Source organism: Narcine bancroftii, chromosome 8, assembly GCF_036971445.1.
Source record: "Narcine bancroftii isolate sNarBan1 chromosome 8, sNarBan1.hap1, whole genome shotgun sequence".
NCBI classification, from domain to species: Eukaryota; Metazoa; Chordata; class Chondrichthyes; order Torpediniformes; family Narcinidae; genus Narcine; species Narcine bancroftii.
The window spans coordinates 143,408,207-143,427,096 of record NC_091476.1 but is presented as its reverse complement, the minus strand read 5'-3'; the positions used below and the strand labels follow the sequence as shown (position 1 = coordinate 143,427,096).

The 18,890-nt window shown below is 38.3% G+C and overlaps 1 protein-coding gene across 6 annotated transcripts in view; it reads right to left on the bottom strand.

Moving 5' to 3' along the window:
- The window catches only part of LOC138741297 (polycomb protein SCMH1-like), a 154,697-nt gene that overhangs the window by 87,430 nt on the left and 48,377 nt on the right, over positions 1-18,890 (bottom strand). The window contains exon 1 of one of the 6 annotated variants that reach the window (XM_069895143.1): positions 684-769. The exons of the other annotated variants lie outside the window; for them this stretch is intronic. The gene's annotated coding sequence lies outside the window, so the exon portion shown is untranslated. Of the gene's footprint in view, positions 1-683; positions 770-18,890 lie in introns of those variants that run through there. 6 annotated transcript variants of the gene reach the window in all.

Genomic DNA, 18,890 nt, shown 5'->3' with positions numbered 1-18,890 from the left:
GGTTGTACTTGTGCAATCAGATGACAATTAACTTGACTTGACATAATCCAGACCAAGAATCCGACCGCACCTGTGTTGTTGAAGGAGATGATTTTGGATGAGGAACTAAATAGAAACTACCTTCCAGGTTCCACTGAACCTTTCTCCTCTTCCTTCTCGACTCAACTCTACAAATTATAGCACATCTATCTGGCATTCTCACCAATACACTTCGCACCTAGTGTTCCCAACATTACATTCTTGCCCAGCAGTATTTGTAAGGGGCTGACAGGGATACAAAGCGATCAAACCCCTCAGCCCAATCCCAATTGTGAAAGACACCCCCCCTCCCCACCAGACGAGTTGAATCTCAGGGTTCTACAACACAGAAACATAGGCCCTACCAGCCCAACTTGCCCATGCTGCCTACCTAAACTAGATCCTGTTGGTTTGTATCCCTCTAAACCCTTCCCATCTGGGTACCAGCCTAAATACCTTTTAAATGTCATAATTGTACCTGCTTCTACAGCTCCATCCACACACCCACCACACTCTCCATAAAAAGCACAGCCTCTCAGGTCGCCCTTAAATCTTCACCTCTCACCTTAAACCCATGTCCTCTGGTTTCTGAAGACCAGCAGATTTTACACTGGTGTTCAGAGATCCCCACTACAATATATTAAAGCACATTATATAGGTCTCACCTCAGTGCTTGTGGGTATTGAAATTGGTTGCCAGTTCTCATATTACGAAAGGAACTACACTCCAGTAGGACTTCACTCGTTGAAAGGTGCCTTGGGATGTTAGGCAAGGTGCTACAGAAATTCGGCATCTTTCTTCTTTTTGTGTCCCTATCATAGAGGGAGTCGTCAGGAGCATCTTGCATGGCTTACACACCACAAATTATGCAATTAATAAATGTGCAAAATCCATACACTCTCAAAACAGAATGTCCAGAAATGACAGAATATTTTACTACAATAATGGAAAAATTAATTAATTAGCTGGTGAGAACACAAGATTCCTTCTCACTATTGAGAATTGAAATAAGAATAAAAAGCTTGTGAGGCAATTTCACAAACTCAGTTAGCAAGTCATGCACTTGGGAATGATATCACATTGTTGCGCCAAAGAGAGCTAAAAAGATCTGGTTAAAGAACAAAGCATTATGGTTACCCAAATCATATGTTAGCTTGATAATAACTGAAAGCTACAGCACAGAAATAAATCCTTCCATGTTCTACTGGACCTTTTTCCCCTTCCCCTCAGCACAACTCTTCAAATCTCTGCGCATTGATCTAGCATCCTCACCAATACACTTCGCTTCCAGTGCTCCCAATGGCAGCAAAGCCCAGCAGTATTTATAAGGGGCAGACAGGGATACAAGGCCACTATACCCTTCAGCCCAACTCCACCAACCTCTATGATAGAGAGTTTAATGGGTAGAGGCAATGAATCTCTAACTTGCTGCGGCTTCACAGTTACATATTAAAGGTATGGATCTGGGCTTGGTTTGCTGATTAAATGAACTGGAGTCTTGCGCAGCTACAGAGGCTGTGGGAGCGTGAGAGGCAAATCCATAGACACTCAATGACACTGAGGGGATCTTCTTTCTCCGATTATAAGGGGCTCAGGCAATGCTAATGGCGAAACTTTGCCCTCCAGCAGGCTAATGGCAATTTTGTGTAATATTACATTTTTTTAATTACATGACAGTAAAAACACAACCATATAACTAAGACAATTGAAAATAAAAAGGAGAGCAAGTATGAAAGGGAGAAAAAAGATAAAGAAATAATGGCACGGTTGGCGTAGCGATTAGTGCAATGCTGTAACAACACCAGCGATCAGGACTGGCGCTCAAATCCCACACTGTTTGTAAGGAGTTGGTACGCACTCCCTGTGTCTGTGTAGGTTTTCCCCGGGAGCTCCGATTTCCTCCCACCATTCGAAATGAACTGGGGGTGTAGGTTAATTGGCGGTAATTGGGTCCCTCAGGCTCATGGACTGAAATGGCCTGTTACTATGCTGTTTATCTAAATTTAAAATTAAAGAAAAATCAATTTAAATTTGAAATTTAAATAAAATGTAAAATTTAAAATAAATATTCACATTTGACTGGTAGCACAAGAAGTGGTTTTTGTCCGTGGCACAAACAGATCTTGCAGTGGTGTTTGTGTTCAGGTGATACAAGGATGTTCAATAACTTTGTAGCTGTTGATAAGTATATAATCACGGCAGCATACAGAGACTTACTCAGTAACACCAGAGATTTACATGCATCTCGCCAAAAGTCAGTAAATTCAAACATCAAACCTGTGTTGCTATTTGGAAAATATGATTGGCAAGTGGATTACATTTGACAGGAAAATGGAGTATTATTAAGCTTCTTCAATCAAGTTCAAGCTAACTTGTCTTCCTACCAATCTTTGTGTTAATAACGTATTTAGCAAATAAAACATTAGTTATATCTAAAATCACTTGTTTTTTTTGAAGACTTTATTTAAAATTTTATAACATGAATACAATAGAGAATTACATTTAAAGAAAGATTTTTAAAAAATTAAAATGGTATGATTACAATATTACATCAGAAAACTACACAAAATAACCCCCCCCCCATTAATTGTAAAACAATATTAATAGTCTAACTTAAAATTAGTCCAACCCTCGCCCCCCCAAAACATAAAGAGTGAAGAGTTAATAAAATTAACAATATTATATATGGAAAAAAATACCCACTTACAAAAAAAGAGATAAAACTTAACCTAAAAAAAATCTAACAACAAAAAAAATTGTCAATACTAAAATATCACGCTTAAACATATATTTAAATCAAACTTAAATGCATATAATTAGCAAACGGAGTCCACTTTAACTTATAAAAAGACATCTTATCCTGAATTGAAAAAGATATCCTTTCCATAGTCAAACAAAATTTCATTTCCAAATACCACTCATCTAAAGTTAGTATATTTCTATCTTTCCAAGTAAGTGCTATACATTTCTTAGCCACGACTAAAGCTAAATAGATAAATGAAATCTGATAATCCTCTAAACCTAAATCAATTAATGATTGCATGTTCCCTAATAAAAAATATATCGGGATCTAATACAAGATGGATATTATATAAACTGTTAAAAATAGATTGAATACCTTTCCAAAACTGTTGCTATCGATCACAAAGCCAAACAGTACGCAAAAAAGTATTGGCTGTCTGATCACATCGAAAACAAGAATCCAACTTACTAAGACCAATTTTTTTAAATTTCTCTGGCGTTAAATATAGCTGATATTCTGGAAGATTGCCATTATATAATAATCAACTTGTTCCTTTTACGGTCTCCAATGCCACTTTGAAACAATGGGAAAAGAAGGGAATAAAAAAATTATCTGATTGTTTTTCTGAGGGTTGTTTTTGTTCCTTTGACGAATTACAAAGGAAATATGGTATTAGTGCAAATTCTATATTTGTATATTATCAATTAAGATCTTTTGTAAAACAGTTATATGGTCGACATATGATTTTATTGCCTGAATCTAGTTTTGAAGAATATGTACTTTCAATACCAAAAAAGGGATATATATCTGATTTGTATTGTATTTTAAAAGAAATTGATAGTAAAAAAGACTGGGATAAAGATAAGTTGAAATGAGAAAAAGATTTAGGACATAAAATAGCTGAAGAAGCTTGGATGGAAATTTGTCAGAATAGTATTCGGAAATTAATTAATGCTAGACTAGCGATGATTAATTATAATTTTATTCATCCAAAATCACTTGTATGAATTTTAGAAAAAGAAGTCCCATCATTGACTCCTGTAGCACATACCAATCATTTCATCTTGTTCAGAAAACGAGGCTTGTTCATAATCTTCTCTCCCCTGTCCTGCTAGCCAGCTCCACACCACACCTCCTGCTCAGTGAGATTTTATTACTGCAATAACCTTTGATGCCAGACCTTATCAAATACAAGACCTTCCCAGAAAATTTTTTTCAGTGCATGTTGGAAGGCTTGTAAAATAGTCTGAGAACAACAGCCTGTGTCTCAACGTTGGCAAGACAAAGGAGATGATTATGGACTTCAGGACGACAGAGGCTGACCACTTCTACATATCAACAGTTCCATCGTTGAGAGCTCAAAGTTCTTCGGTGTGTATATAAACTACGATCTATCCTGGACCCACACCACCGCCTCATTATTCAGGAAGGACCAGCAGTGTCTACACTTCCTGACGTTGAGGAGGGCAAGGCAATCAGCCCCCACCGTGACAACTTTTCGCAGGAGCACAGTTGAGAATGTCCTGTCTGGCTGCGTCATTACGTGGTATGGACACTGCAAAGCATCGGGCTGGAAGCCAGTATGGAGGACCAACAAAATGATTGAGAAGGTCACTGGGGACTCCCTTTCCACTATTAACATTTACTGGGAGCATTGCTTAAATAGGGCTCAAAGAATTATATTAGACCACTTCCATCCAGCACACAGTTACCATCAAGGAGCTGGTAGAGGAGCAGGACTGCCAGGCTGGGAAATAGCTTCTTCCTGCAGCCTGTGGGATTGATAAACAGTATCTTGTAATGGAGTAAATCATCCCAAAATATTTATTTTGAATTATATCCATATGTGCAATATGTATTGTGTTCATGTATGTGCACCAAGGTCCAGAGAAATGCTGTTTCGTCTGCTTGAATATGTGCAGTTAGAATAAACTTGATCTACCGATTTCCCCATGTCAACAGACTTCAGAGTACTCCGCTAAGTTGTTCAAATATGATTTTTCTTTCACAAAACCTTGCAGACTTGCTGATTTCTCTGCATTTTTCACAGTGCTCTGCAATCATGTCTTCAGAAATAGCTTTTACCAATATTTTTGAGTTAACTTGTCTATAGTTTCTTGTGTTCTGTTTTGCTCCCTTTTTGAATAAAAGAATTATATGTGCTGTTCTCCAATTGGCTGAAACCTTCCACAAATCCAGGGAATTTTTGAGAATTAAAATCCATCTGTTAATTATCTCATTGACATCACCTCTTTTAGATGCATGGATGAAGAACATAGAAACTTGTCAGTCCACAGCTCCCTCATCTCCCTAAATGGCAGTCATTATCTCAGCTTTGCACCCCCCCCCCCCCACCACCCCTCCATTCCTGATGTACAGCTTTTTCTGAGATGTAACTTATTTCCTTTTGTAGAGAATCTGAGTGCAAAACACTCATTTTATCCATCTGTGGTCCCCTTGCTTTGCATTATTAATTACCCAACTTTAACATTTACCTTTATAAATAGCCACAGGAAGACTTGCTGGCCAATTTTAGACTTCCAGCACAGTTTGTCTGATGCACTGATTTTCTTTTGAAACTTCCTTATTATTTTTTAGTTGTTCCATGTTGCATTCTTTTTTCCTGCCTATCCTCTCACCTGCCACCGACCTTTAAGCAATCAAGACCTTGCTTTGTTAAGCCTCTGTAATTACGTGAAAATAACTCACGCACGTGACTCCCATCTGCTGAAGACAGCTGTGAGGGGGTTCCTCAAGAAGGCAGGCAGCATCATAAAGGATCCTCATCACCCTGATCACCACCTCTTAGTGCAGCTGCCTTCAGGCAGAGGGGAAGAGAAGCCCAAAGGCTGGCACTTCTGTGTTTAAGGAAAGATTTCCCCCCAATGGCAATCAGGCTCTTGAACCTCACTGTACACCATAAAAAAAGTTCTGCCTGCACTACTGAAACATCACTTTTATTTACTTGTACTAACTATAACGATTAAATACCCCATCTCTAATATTTATCATCTCTTTACATAATGGGATAATTTATTGTAGTTGTGTGTTTTTCAGAATCAGATCTATTATCATAAACATATCATGAAATGAAAATGCCAATACTGCTGCAGGTGGTGCAGACCTGCGGGGAGCGAGGAGTGGAGAAACAGTGCTCCCACGTGGTCCAACCACCCAGTCAACTGCTCTCAGCTCCGCACGGGCTTGAACAGCCTGTTAAAGGAGCCGTCAGTAGTTCTGTGGGGTCTGCGTCCAAGATGGTGGCATCTGTGATCAGCAACAGCCATGAGGGGTTGCAGACTCCAGGGGAGCGGAGGACTGGTGCAGGGCACCAGAAAACAGGGAAGACCATCCCCCGTCTGAGGAGAAACTCAGGACAGTGACCATGGTGGCGGACCAGTGAGGGGGCTCTGCGGCTTAAAGAGCCATGCATGACGCAAGCTGCTGGCAACTTGAGGCGATGAACCCACAGAGGCTGGGGGCTGCTGGAGTCCGCTGTGGGAGATCCCATGCCGGGCTGCAGACTGCTGGTGACTGGCTGAAGAGGGATGCGAGAGGGTGCCGAAGGCACAGAGGTTCGGATCTGGAGCTCGGCTTACCAACTGCTTGGACTGGACTCTGTGTGGCTGCGGAGGCTGCGGAAGCACTGGAGGCGAATCTATGGACATTCGGTGATTCTAGGGGGACTCTCCTTTGCTTCTCTTTCTCTGACTGTAAAAGGCACTTCAGGCAATTTCTGCTGATGGTGAATCTGTCTGCCTTACAGCAGGCAAAAGCAATTTTATGTAATATGATACTATTACATAAATTGAATCTTGAATGCAATGTGTTGCTTTGAGGCAGCACTATTGTACAAAACAAAGTGGAAAATTAGTACAAAATTACAATTGTGTAAGTACAAGATTTAAAAAAAATAAGTAGTGCGAAAAAGAGAAAGGTCAATAGGTTCATTTTCCATTTGATGGCTGAGGGGAAGAAACTGTTTGTGTAACGTTGAGTGTGTCTTCAGGTTCCTGTTCCTCCTTCCTGAAGGTAGCAATGAGAAATTATTTACAAATTACCTGTTTGGTGGCAGCAAGTTTGAATTTCAGTGCATTAATACATTGTATTAGCGCTGCTGGAGGAGCACAACCTGCTGGAGGAAGGTCGAGCAGCATCAGTGGAAGAAAAGGAGTGGTTGATAAAGAGAACACTTCATCAGGACTTTTCCATCTCTTCAGAGAAGGCTGAAAACACCAGGCTAGCGGCCACCACACTGCCTGCAGGGGATTGGCTGACAGGAGGTAGCAACCGATGGATGGCTGAAGATGGACTTGAGATATGGTGGATCTCGGCTTGGTTCACAGAGAGGGCAGGATGGATACTGGGATAGGAGTATGAAAAGTGCAAGGGTTGCCATGAACAGAACACATGATCTGAGGGTGGCTCACTCTTGGGAAACGTGCTAAGATCGATAACTGCAGCAGCATTGCCATTTTCATTTCATGACATGTTTATGACAATAGATCTGATTCTGAAAAACACACAACTACAATAAATTATCCATTATGTAAAGAAATGACAATGGGAGAATTGGGTAGGGACAGAGAATCAACAAAGAAGAAACAGGATAAAAGAGATGAATATGGGAGGGTGAAGAAAGTATTAGGGTGGAGGTGGCTCCAAGGTAAGAGGTGAGGAGGAAAGGGTAGAGATCAAACTGCATATGACATGCGCTCTCCAGTCCATGTGCTCATGCAGTGTGCTTTTACATACTTGTACGTATCCACAGGTTTGCACATCTTCGTGCTCCAAGTTTGTGCAGTTGAACTGGCCTGTCAGAGGAGTGGAAGCAAGTCACCATTAACCACAAGGAGTGAAATGTTCACACTTGGTCTGATTGGACCTTGCTGCCTGGTGCACTGACAGCTTCATACCAAACTGGAAGATGGTGATGATTTTGGAGTTTAAGTTAACTTTGTATTTGTCAACATATTTACAACTTATTTCTGTCGCCACAGGTTCTGCCCAAACTGCTGTGGTTCTCCCTCAACTCCTCATGCTGCTGTTCCAGAAAGGGCAAGGAGGCTGTGGCTCTCAAAGAACTACTGACATCATGCAGCAGGATTGCTGGAACGGACACACATTTGAACAACACTTCACTAAAGCTCAGAGCTGACCAGCTGCATCACAACCTGGTTCGGGGATCAATAAGTCTCTGAGCATAAATCCCTGGAAAAGATAGTGGACACAGCCCAGGACATCACAGGCAAAACTCTCCCCACCATCGAGAACATCTGCAGGGAACACTGCCATTGGAGAGCAGCAGCAATCATCAAGGATCCACACCATCCGGCAGATGATCTGTCTTCGCTGCAGTTATCAGGAAAGAGGTATAGTTGCCACAAGACTCACACCACCTGGTTCAGGAACAGCTGCTACCCCTCCACCATCAGACTCCTCAACAACAAACTCAATCGATAAGGAGTCATGTGATGGCGTAGTGGCCGGTAGGAAAAACCAGCCCTCTCCAGGAAAATAAGAAAAAAGTTAGGAAAAAGCAAAGCATAACAAAAAATAAAATACAAGAAATATAAGATAAAGATGCAGAGAAGATAAAGAAGATAGCTTCCTAGAAGGAGAAAGTAAAAACAACTGGAAAAAAAGAAGTCGAAAAGTTGCCGGAGAAGAAAGAAGAAGGCTTTACCTGCACGAAGGAACAGGATGCTGTGGTGGCGAGGAGCGCCCAACCCTTGAGGTTAGTGCTTGCCCTGCGGAGTCATGACCCACCAGCCGGTGCACTACAAAAATGGCTCCCGGAGCCAAACAAAAGTGTGCAACTGCGCAATCAAAGGAGAAAGAGGACACTGGCGGGAAGGGGGCTCAGCAGAGGAGCGGGCTGTCACAGAGCAAACAGCTGAGGGACACCGTACACCAGGGCGCTCAACTGGAGGACGAAGGCGGCAGCAGAAGAGGGAGCGATGAAGCAGATGTGGGAGATAGACGAAGGGATGACCGACAAGAAGACCAACGTCAGGAAGCACAACAGACAAAGAAAAAGTGTATATCATGGCTATTGTGATTTATGGTGTGAAAAATAAAAAATTTAAAAAAAAAAAAAAAAAAATTGTAAAAGGAAATGTTCTCCAAAGCAAAACACAACCTCTTGGGAGCAAACTTTGTGAAGTTTTGGAGTGTCGTAAAGTATTAATCTGACAACCGAACTACATGCTTGTAAAAGGGATGTTGAGAAAAATAAAAATTCTTCATCCAAAAAAAAAAGGGAAGCACAACAGACGAGCAGCCCAGCAAGGGAGGACCAGCAACAAGAGGCCCAGCAAGAAGAGGCCCGACAAAGAGATACAAGCAGCTCATCAGGAAAAACAGAAGAGACACAGACACAAAGAAGAGATACACAGATACAGACACAGAAGAGGAAGAAGACAACCAAGATCTTCACAGAGAAATAGAAGGTAAAACTGATGGACAAAGAGAAATAAAAGGTAAAACTGATGAACAGAATATAGATAAAGTTTTTTTTTAGAACAAATGAGATCACTAAAAGAATGGTTATCATTAAAATTTTATGCAATTAAAAGGAAAATGAAAAGAACAGAAGATAAAATGCAAAGGTTAGAACTGGTAATGACAGAAATAGGGAAAAGAGTAGAGAATGTGGAAGAGTGGGAAACGGCTGTTAAAATGGAAGTAAAGGACTTAAGAGAGAAATTGGAAGAAATTGACAAAAAAAATTAAAGAGACACAAGAGTTGTTACCTCAGAAAATTGATATATTGGAAAATTATAGTAGGTGAGACAACATAAAAATAGTGGGCCTGAAGGGGGCACAGACATGAAGGGAACGACAGAAATGTAGGAAGAAATGGAAATAGAAAGGGCGCACAGAGCATTAGCTCTGAAACATTAGCACATCAAAAACCAGGATACGTATCAGTAAAATTTTTGAGATACACGACAAGAGACAATATACTGGAACGGGCAAGGAATAAAGTTAGAGAAGATAATAAAACATTGGAATACAAAGGTCAAAAAATATTTTTTTACCCAGACATTAGTTTTGAACTCTTAACGAGGAAGGAGTTTAATACAGCAAAATCGATTTTATGGAAAAAAGGTTACAAATTCATATTAAGACATCCAGCCATGTTTAAAATATTTATACCCAGGGAGCAAAACAGACTGTTCTCGGATCCAGAGAAAGCGCAAGAATTCACAGAACGTTTGCAGGATAGGAGAAGAGATGAAGAGATGTAACAAGAATGAAGAACGGCGATAAAGTATATATAAAGATGTAAAAACAATGTATATGTAAAGAACTAAAGAGGGAAAAGAGAAAGGAAGGAAGGGAGTAAAGGGGGGGGGAAGAAGAGAGAGAGCTTTGTTATATGTGATTTTAAAAAGTGCTTTCTGGAGAGGGCTGGGTAGAGGGGGAATAACTGCAAAATCAGTTGATGCTGCAAAAAGTGTAATCAGAGAAAACTAAAAGATGAAAATGGGGAAGAGGGGATGAAGGTGGCAAAGAGGTGGAAGAGGTGTATGCAAGATATAAGATAGCCATGTTGAACTATACGACTATAAACATTAATGGAATACATAACCAAATTAAAAGGAAGAGGCTACTAAATTTATTGAAGAAGGAAAAAAATAGATATAGCATTTGTGTAGGAAATGCATCTAACTGAAACGGAACATAACAAACTAAAGAGTGACTGGGTAGGACACGTAACGGCAGCATCCTATAATTCAAAAGCTAGAGATGTAGCCATACTAGTTAACAAAAATGTACCAATCAAAATAGAGGAGGAAATAATAGATCCAGCAGGGAGGTATGCAATGATAAAGTGTCAGATATACTCAGAATTTTGAAATTTGCTCAATATATATACGCGCCTAACGAGGAGGATCAAAAGTTTATGCAGATACACAAGGAAATATATTGATAGGAAGGGATTTTAGCCTTAATTTGGACCCAATGTTGGATAAAACTGGACAAAAGACAAGTAAAAAGAATAAAGTAGCCAAATTTATGGTTAAATCAATGCAGGAAATGAAACTTATGGATATATGGGGGAGGAAACACCCAAGAGAGAAGGAATTTTCATATTATTCGAGTAGGCACAAAACTTACTCAAGGATTGATATGTTTTTGTTGTCAGCCCATATTCAAGGGAGAGTTAGGAAAACTGAGTATAAAGCTAGAATACTACTACTACTAAAATTTTATAAAACATTTAAAGATTTATTAATTCCTCATCTCATCAAGTAATGAACCAGATAGAAGAAACACAAAACATTGGCCGATTGTGTACCTAAAATAGTAAAACAAGATCAAACTGGATTTATTAAGAAAAGACGAACAGTGGACAATGTCTGCAAACTTATTAATTTAATCCACACAGTTCAAGGAAATAAGAAACCAACAGTGGCTGTTGCTCTAGGCGCAGAAAAAGTCTTTGACAGAGTAGAGTGGAATTACTTATTTAAAGTATTAAAGAAGTTCAATCTACCAGAAAAATATATAAATTGGATTAAAGGATTGCATAATGGAACATTGGCAAACATAACAGAAAATGGATATGTATCAAATCACTTTAAATTAAGTAGGTCAACTAGACAGGGATGTCCATTATCCCCCTCAATGTTCGCCTTAGCAATAAAACCTTTGGCAGAACTGATAAGAATAGAAAATAAAATAAAAGGGATAAAAATAAAGGAGGAGGAGTACAAAATCAGCTTATTTGCAGATGACATCATAGTATACCTAACAGAACCAGAGGTATCAGTAAAAGAATTACATAAAAAATTGAAGGAATATAGAGAAATATCGGGTACAAGATCAACACAAATAAAAGTGAAGTGATGCCAATGAGTAATGCAGACTGTACAGAATTTTAAAAAGAATCACCATTTAAATGGCAAGCATAAGCAATTCCGATACCTAGGGATCAGGTTAGTTAATAACTTAAGCCACTTGTACAAACTAAATTATCAGCCACTAATAAAGAAATTGCAGGAAAACTTAGAACATTGGAAAGAATTACCACTAATGTTGATAGGGAGGGTAAACTGCATTAAAATGAACGTGTTCCCAAGGATACAATACTTATTTCAAACGTTACCAATTCCTTTAACAGAAAAATTATTTAAGGAACTCAAGAGAATAATAAGGAAATTCTTGTGCAAAGGGAGAAATCCAAGGGTAGTGTTAGATAAATTAGCAGAGAGGTATAATCAAGGTGGTTTGCAGTTACCAAATTTTAGAAATTATTATAAAGCCACACAATTAAGGTATTTATCAGATTTTTACCAGACAAGGGAAAAACCAGACTGGACTAAGATAGAACTAGATAAAATAGGGAAAAAGGTACCGGAACATATATTTTATAAGTGGGATGAAAAGCTGGTGCAATATAAAAACTCACCAGTACTGCATCATTTATTTAATACAAGGAAGAAGATCCACTTAGAAAAAAAAACGAATGATCAAATAACAAAATTATTATTAATGTAAAATCTGCTAATCCCTTTTACAATAGACAACCTTTCCATGAGAGAATGGGAGGGAAAAGGAATCAAAAGAATAGAATATTGTTTTTTGGGAAATAATTTATTAACATTTGAACAGTTGAAGTACAAATATGGAATAACTCATGGTACAATATTTGCATATCATCAATTGAAAGCTTATTTAAAGGATAAATTGGGAAACAGCTTGAGATTACCTGAAGGAAGCAGCTTTGAATACGTGATTACAGACACAATGATAATTAAAAGATTTATAACCAATATGTACATTAAGCTGCAAGATAGGAAAATGAAATAAACTATAAACCTAAGCAGAAGTGGGAAAAGGATCTAAACATAAAGATAAAAAAATGAAGTATGGGAAAAGGTATGTTCTGGAACTATGAAGAATACAATAAACACAAGGTTACGCATGATACAGTAGAATTGGTTACACAGGGTATATATTACTCCTCAAAAATTAAAAAAATGGGATTCAACGTTATCGGATAGATGTTTTCACTGTAAGAAGGAAATGGGAACAACATTACGTGCAACTTGGGCATGTACGAAAGTAAATACATTTTGGGAAGAATTCAATCAGATACAAATAAAATTACAAAAAATAACATACCAAAAAAACCAAAGATCTTTCTTTTAAGTAACATAAGAAGTAGAGAATTAGGCCTCAAATTGGATAAAGTGCAAAAAATATTCATTATGATAGCCTTAGCGATAGCAAAAAAATGTATTGTCAACTTGGAAAATGGAAGAGAGCATGAGTATACAGCAATGGTACATGGAAATGAATAAATGTATTCCATTGGAAAAAAAAAACATATAATTTTTTAAAAAGTCACAATGTTTGAACAAATTTGGGAACCATACATGGAACATATCAGAGAGAGCTTGCCTACGACCTCCATCCCCTAAAATGAGAATGAAAATTATAACTTACAAAACGACTAGATTCAGTGTGTAATAAATAGATGATGCATTTTTCGTTTATTTTCCTTTGTGTGAAGATATTGTTTTATGGTTTTATTGTATTGTATATGTTGAATATTTATGGGTTTTGGAGGGGGGTGGGTAGAGGAGAGGGAGGGAGGGAAAGGGGGCAAAAAAAGGGGAGAAAAGACCACTGTGTAAATTTAATGAGAAACGTTTGTACATATTTTGGTTGATATGGTTCATAGTGTGAAAAATAAAAAATTATAATTTTTTTTTAAAAAACAACAACAAACTCAATCAGGGAGTTATTTAAGGACTCTTACTTGTGCACATTATTTATTATTGAATATTTATTTCTGTATTACACAATTTGTTTTCATTTCTTGTTAATATTTAACGTAGAACATAAAACACTTCACAACAGTACAGGCCCTTCAACCCTTGATGTTGTCCCAACCTATATATTCCTACCAAAAACAAATTAAGCCATTCATACCTCATAACCTCCTATTTTTCTTTCATCCATCCATGTGCTTGTCTAACAGTCTCTTAAATGTCCCTTATGTTTCAGCCTCCACCACCACCACCCCCCCTCCCCCCCAAGTAAGGCATTCCAGGGTAAAAATCTTACCAAAATGTCTCCCCTAAACTTTCCTCTCTTCACGTTGTACAGCTATCCTTTGGTATTTGTTACTCCCTCCCTGGGAAACAGGCACTGACTGCCCACCTTATCTATGCTTCTTAGAATCTTGTAGATCTATATCGTGCTCCTATCTTCTATGTTTCTATGTCTCTTCTCATCCTTTTATACTCCAAAGAGAAAAATCCAAGCTCTGCTAATCTTGCCTCTTGAGTCTTATTTTCCAATCCAGGCAACATCCTGGTAAATCTCCTCTGCACCATCTCTATAAGGATGTTTCCACATCCTTCCTATAATGAGGTGACCAGAACTGAACACAATACACTGGACTCACCAAAGATTTGTATACTGGCGATATGATCTCTTGACTCTTGAAATCAACCCCCTATTAATGAAGCCCAACATCCGTCAACCTACACAGCAACCTTGAGAGATGCATGGATTTGGACTCCAAGGTCCCTCTGTTCCTCCACACTGTTTAAGTATTCGACCATTAACCCTCTACTCAGCTTCCAAAATGCATCATCTCATACTTATCCAGATTGAACTCCATCTGCCAATTTTCCACTCAACTCTGTCTAGTAAAAACACAAAATGCTGGAGAAACTCAACAGGTCAAACTGTATCCTTTATGTAGCAAAGGTAGAGATACATAACTGACGTTTTGGGCTTGACCTGCTGAGTTTCTCCAGCATTTTGTGTTTTTATTTCAACTACAGTGTCTGCAGAATTCTGTGTTTTACTTCTGCATCCTGTCTATATTGTTTTGTAATCTACGACAACCTTCAGCACCATCCACAACTCCTCGTATCATCTACAAACTTACTGACCCATCCTTCCAATTCTTTATCGAGGTCATTTATAAAAATCACAAAGACCAGAGGTCCCAGAACAGATCCTTGAGGTGGTCCATTAGTCACTCCAGGTAGAATACTTCATGTCTACACTATCTGCTTTCTACATGCAAGCCGATTTTTAATCCACACAGCCAAGGCTTTATATGGATCTGATGCCTCATGACTTTCTGAATGAGTCTCTCATGGGAAACCTTGTCAAATTTTAAATTTAAATTTACACATACAGCGCGGTAACAGGCCATTTTGGCCCATGAGTCCGTGCTGCCCAATTTACACCCAATTAACCCACACCCACCCCCCCCCAACGTTTCTAACAGTGGGAGGAAAAGAGCCCCTGGGGAAAACCCACGCACACATAGGGAGAACGTACAAATTCCTCACAGACAGCGTGGGATTGAAACCCCACTGCTGATTGCTTGGGCTGTAAAGGCATTGCTCTATCTGCTACGCTAACTGTGCCTCCCCAGTGCCTTACTAAAATCCATATCGACCAGGGATGGCAAACCTGTGGGACATGCGCCAAAAGTGGCGCATTGGATGATTAGAGGTAGCACATTGCACCCCAGTGATAATAATAAAGTAACCCTAATCATGCAAAAAGTATTAACCAAAAACCAAAGTGTAGAAAAAATACACTAACAGGAATTCAAGTAGCTTAGTGCTAGAAATGCGTTTTACTGAGAATAGATCTAAAACGTAGCAATTATTTTTTAGCGATTTTATTATTTCATGCAAGAAGTAAATCACAAAATTCTGTAGACACCATGGTTGAAGTAAAAACAAAAAATGCTGGAGAAACTCAGCAGGTCAAACAGGGACCTTTATGTAGCAAAGGCAGAGATACAGAACTGATGTTTCAGGACCCCGAAACATAGGTCATGTATTTCTGCTTCTGCTACATAAAGGTCACTGTTTGACCTGCTGGGCTTCTCCAGCATTTTGTGTTTTTACTTATTATTTCGTGCACATCTTTTGACGAATGTTATCTTTCTCATTAATCTGTTTTAAATTTTTTTTTAAATGTTCAATGAGTCAAACTAGAAAAGAAGGATTTTTGTTCTACAGTCGTTCCATAACTGTTCAAAACATCTTTGATTCTTGTTTGGTCCTGCGGTGCCAGACATCTGCAGCAGTGGAGCATTGCAGGTATTTGCCAGCCAGTTTACAATTGACACTCGTGCGCCACGGAGTTGTGCTTTGTTCATCCTTGGTGAACATTTGCAGTTTTGTACTTTTTCAAAAATTAAGCCTTATTTATACATTTAGTTCCCCAGCACAGCACAAAAGAAAATAAGCAAACGAAAAGCAGAAAATGATAGAAGGCGTGAATTCAATGAAGAGTGGGAAAATGATTTTTCCTTTATAGCAGGTCCATCAGGAAAACAGTTGTGAATTGTTTGTGAAAACACTTCCTCACGTAATAGAAGACATGATCTTAATAGACACTATAAAACACAATATCAGACTGAAATAGAAGGAAAACTGAAGCTAGTGCATGGGTCTGATTTATGGAAAGAATGTGTGATTAAGAAAAAGGAAGAAAGCGAAAGAAGACCATATATAGTTTAGTGATGGGAGAAGCACCCAGTAAAATTGCTTTAGCGTTGACCAAAAAAATGGAAGCCTTTTTCTAATGGAGACAAAATTGTTAAGCCTTGGCTCCAAATATTTGCAAGATGTCTTGGTGATAAAAATATCAAAAGGAAAGTAGACCAAATTGCTCTGTCAAAACAGTTACGAGATGCCCCGAAGAACTCTCTCACGATGTAACTGAGCAACTGAAAGATCATGTCCATGCTTGTAGTTTCTTTTCTTTAGCTTTTGACAAATCTGCTGACATGTGTTGTAGCCCTGTTAAGCATTTTTATAAAAGAAAATGAAGATGATTTTAGTGTCTTTGAAGAACTTATCTGTCTTGAGTCGCTTCATGGAAAAAAAACAAGTGGATCAGACATATTTGACAAAGTAAAATCATGCCTAGAAAATCTACAACACTCAATTCATTCCTTACTTTTTCTTTCTTTTGCTGATGACCATGTTTAGAGGGAGGGTAGGACTAGTACGGGGTGGGGGGGGGGTGTCTTTCCTTTTCCTTTCTTTTCTCCTTTTTTTCTCTTTTATCTTTTCAATTTGTGTTTTTCCTTTTATTCTTTACACTTAGAAAAGATTACTTTATTTAGTTATCATAAATTTATTGATGATTACTTTTTGTTCAATATATGACTTATAATATTTCTCTCTTTTAAATCACTAAGAATATATTAAAAAGAAAAGAAAATCTACAACTAGATTCTAGTAAACTTATTGGTGTTTGTTCTGACAGAGGGCCATCAATCATAGTAAAACCACTGGTACTAAAACTTTGCTTGAAAACCTTTACTAAAATATTACTGCAGTATGCACTGAGTCACTGTGTGGAAAAACTTTTAAATTTGCAGCAAGTTACGTTACTGGTTGTGAAATGCCTGAATAAAATTAGAGCAAAAGGATTAAACAGATGAGAATTCAGAGGATATTGTGAAATGTTAGATTTGGAATATGGCCATCTCATCCTTCATTGGCTTTCTAGATGACAGGTTCTGAATAGATTTTGGAAACTGAAAAATACTGTTCCTAATTTTCTAGAAGAGAAAAATGATCTTCCTGAGGAAAGAGGCCTTTTATGTGTTAACAAATGGCTATTTGATTTAGCATTTTTAGTTGATGTTACCAGCCATCTCAATTATCTAAATTTGAAACTCCAGGGCAAGAGCAAATTGTTTCCTAGCTTAGTAAATGATATCAATGCATTCAAGATGAAGTTAAAACTGTAGATAATGAGGATTTGAGCCAGTTTCCACACTTGAAAAGAGCCGAGTGAATGTGCTAAAGATAATGGCAATTTTACAAAATATGTTGAAAAAAAAATCAAGTTATTTCAAGAGTAATTTGAAAGTCATTTTTGTGATTTTACCAAAGGAGACTGCTGCTTGCATTTATAAACCCATTTTCACTCGGTGAACAAAAAAATTATGAAGATGCCCAGTAACATACAAATGGAACTTATCGTCTTGAAAACAAATTCATTATTGAACATGAAATTTGATTAGCTTCCCTCAGTCCCAAAAGCTTCTGACGTGATTAATTTTTGGCAATCATTACCTTGTGAACATTTTCCAGAACTAAGAAAATTTGCCCAAAGTTACATCTGTTATTTCGGAATGACGTACAGATGTGAAGAAACATTTTCAGCCATGAAATTGATTAAAAACAAAACAAGGTCGCAATTCGCAATTGACTGATTCAAATTTGAAGAATTCTCTGCTAAACTCAGTAACTAATTTAACTCCAGACATTAAAAACTTGGCAAAATCAAAACAGACTCAAAAGTCTCATTAAGGCAAGTAATAACCATATAACCACTTACAGCACAGAACAGGCCAGTTCGGCCCTACTAGTCCATGCCGTAACAAATCCCCACCCTCCTCGTCCCACTGACCAGCACCCGGTCCATACCCCTCCAGTCCTCTCCCATCCATGTAACTATCCAGTCTTTCCTTAAATGTAACCAATGATCCCGCCTCGACTAAATCAATATATCACGTAAAAATGATAAATATGTCTATATTAACATATTTTTATGAGAACTGAATGGGGGTACAAGAGTTGTATGGTACATCTGAACTTGTGCATGAAAAAATTGGCACATAGAATATAAAAGTTGGCTACCCCTGATAATAGACCATTTCTCCCTTTTGCATATGCATTTCTCATGAGTACAGTTATTTTTGCTCTATTGATAAGTGTAAATTTGACTTCATCTGCATGAAAAAGAATCTCAAGGTTATGTGATGTCATCTATGTACTCTGACAATAAATCTGAACCTTGAAACTTCCCCACACCCACAGGCCCTGTCTGATCCTAAGAGGTCTGATTCTGACTATGCAATAAAATTATACCCAAGTGTTTGGGAGTCAAGCGAACAGGAGTTGAAGGTTGGACTAGTGAGAAAGGCTCGATCAATGGAGATAGAAACAAGAACCAAGACCACATCTGATTTGCTTTATAAAAGCCCTATTAATAAAGTGGGGAAAAGAAATTTATTCATTGTGACAACAGCAGAAATTACTTTTAACGTAAACTGTCACTTTCCACCCGGGGTGGGGGGGAGAGAGAGGCAGGGACAATGAAGAGATGA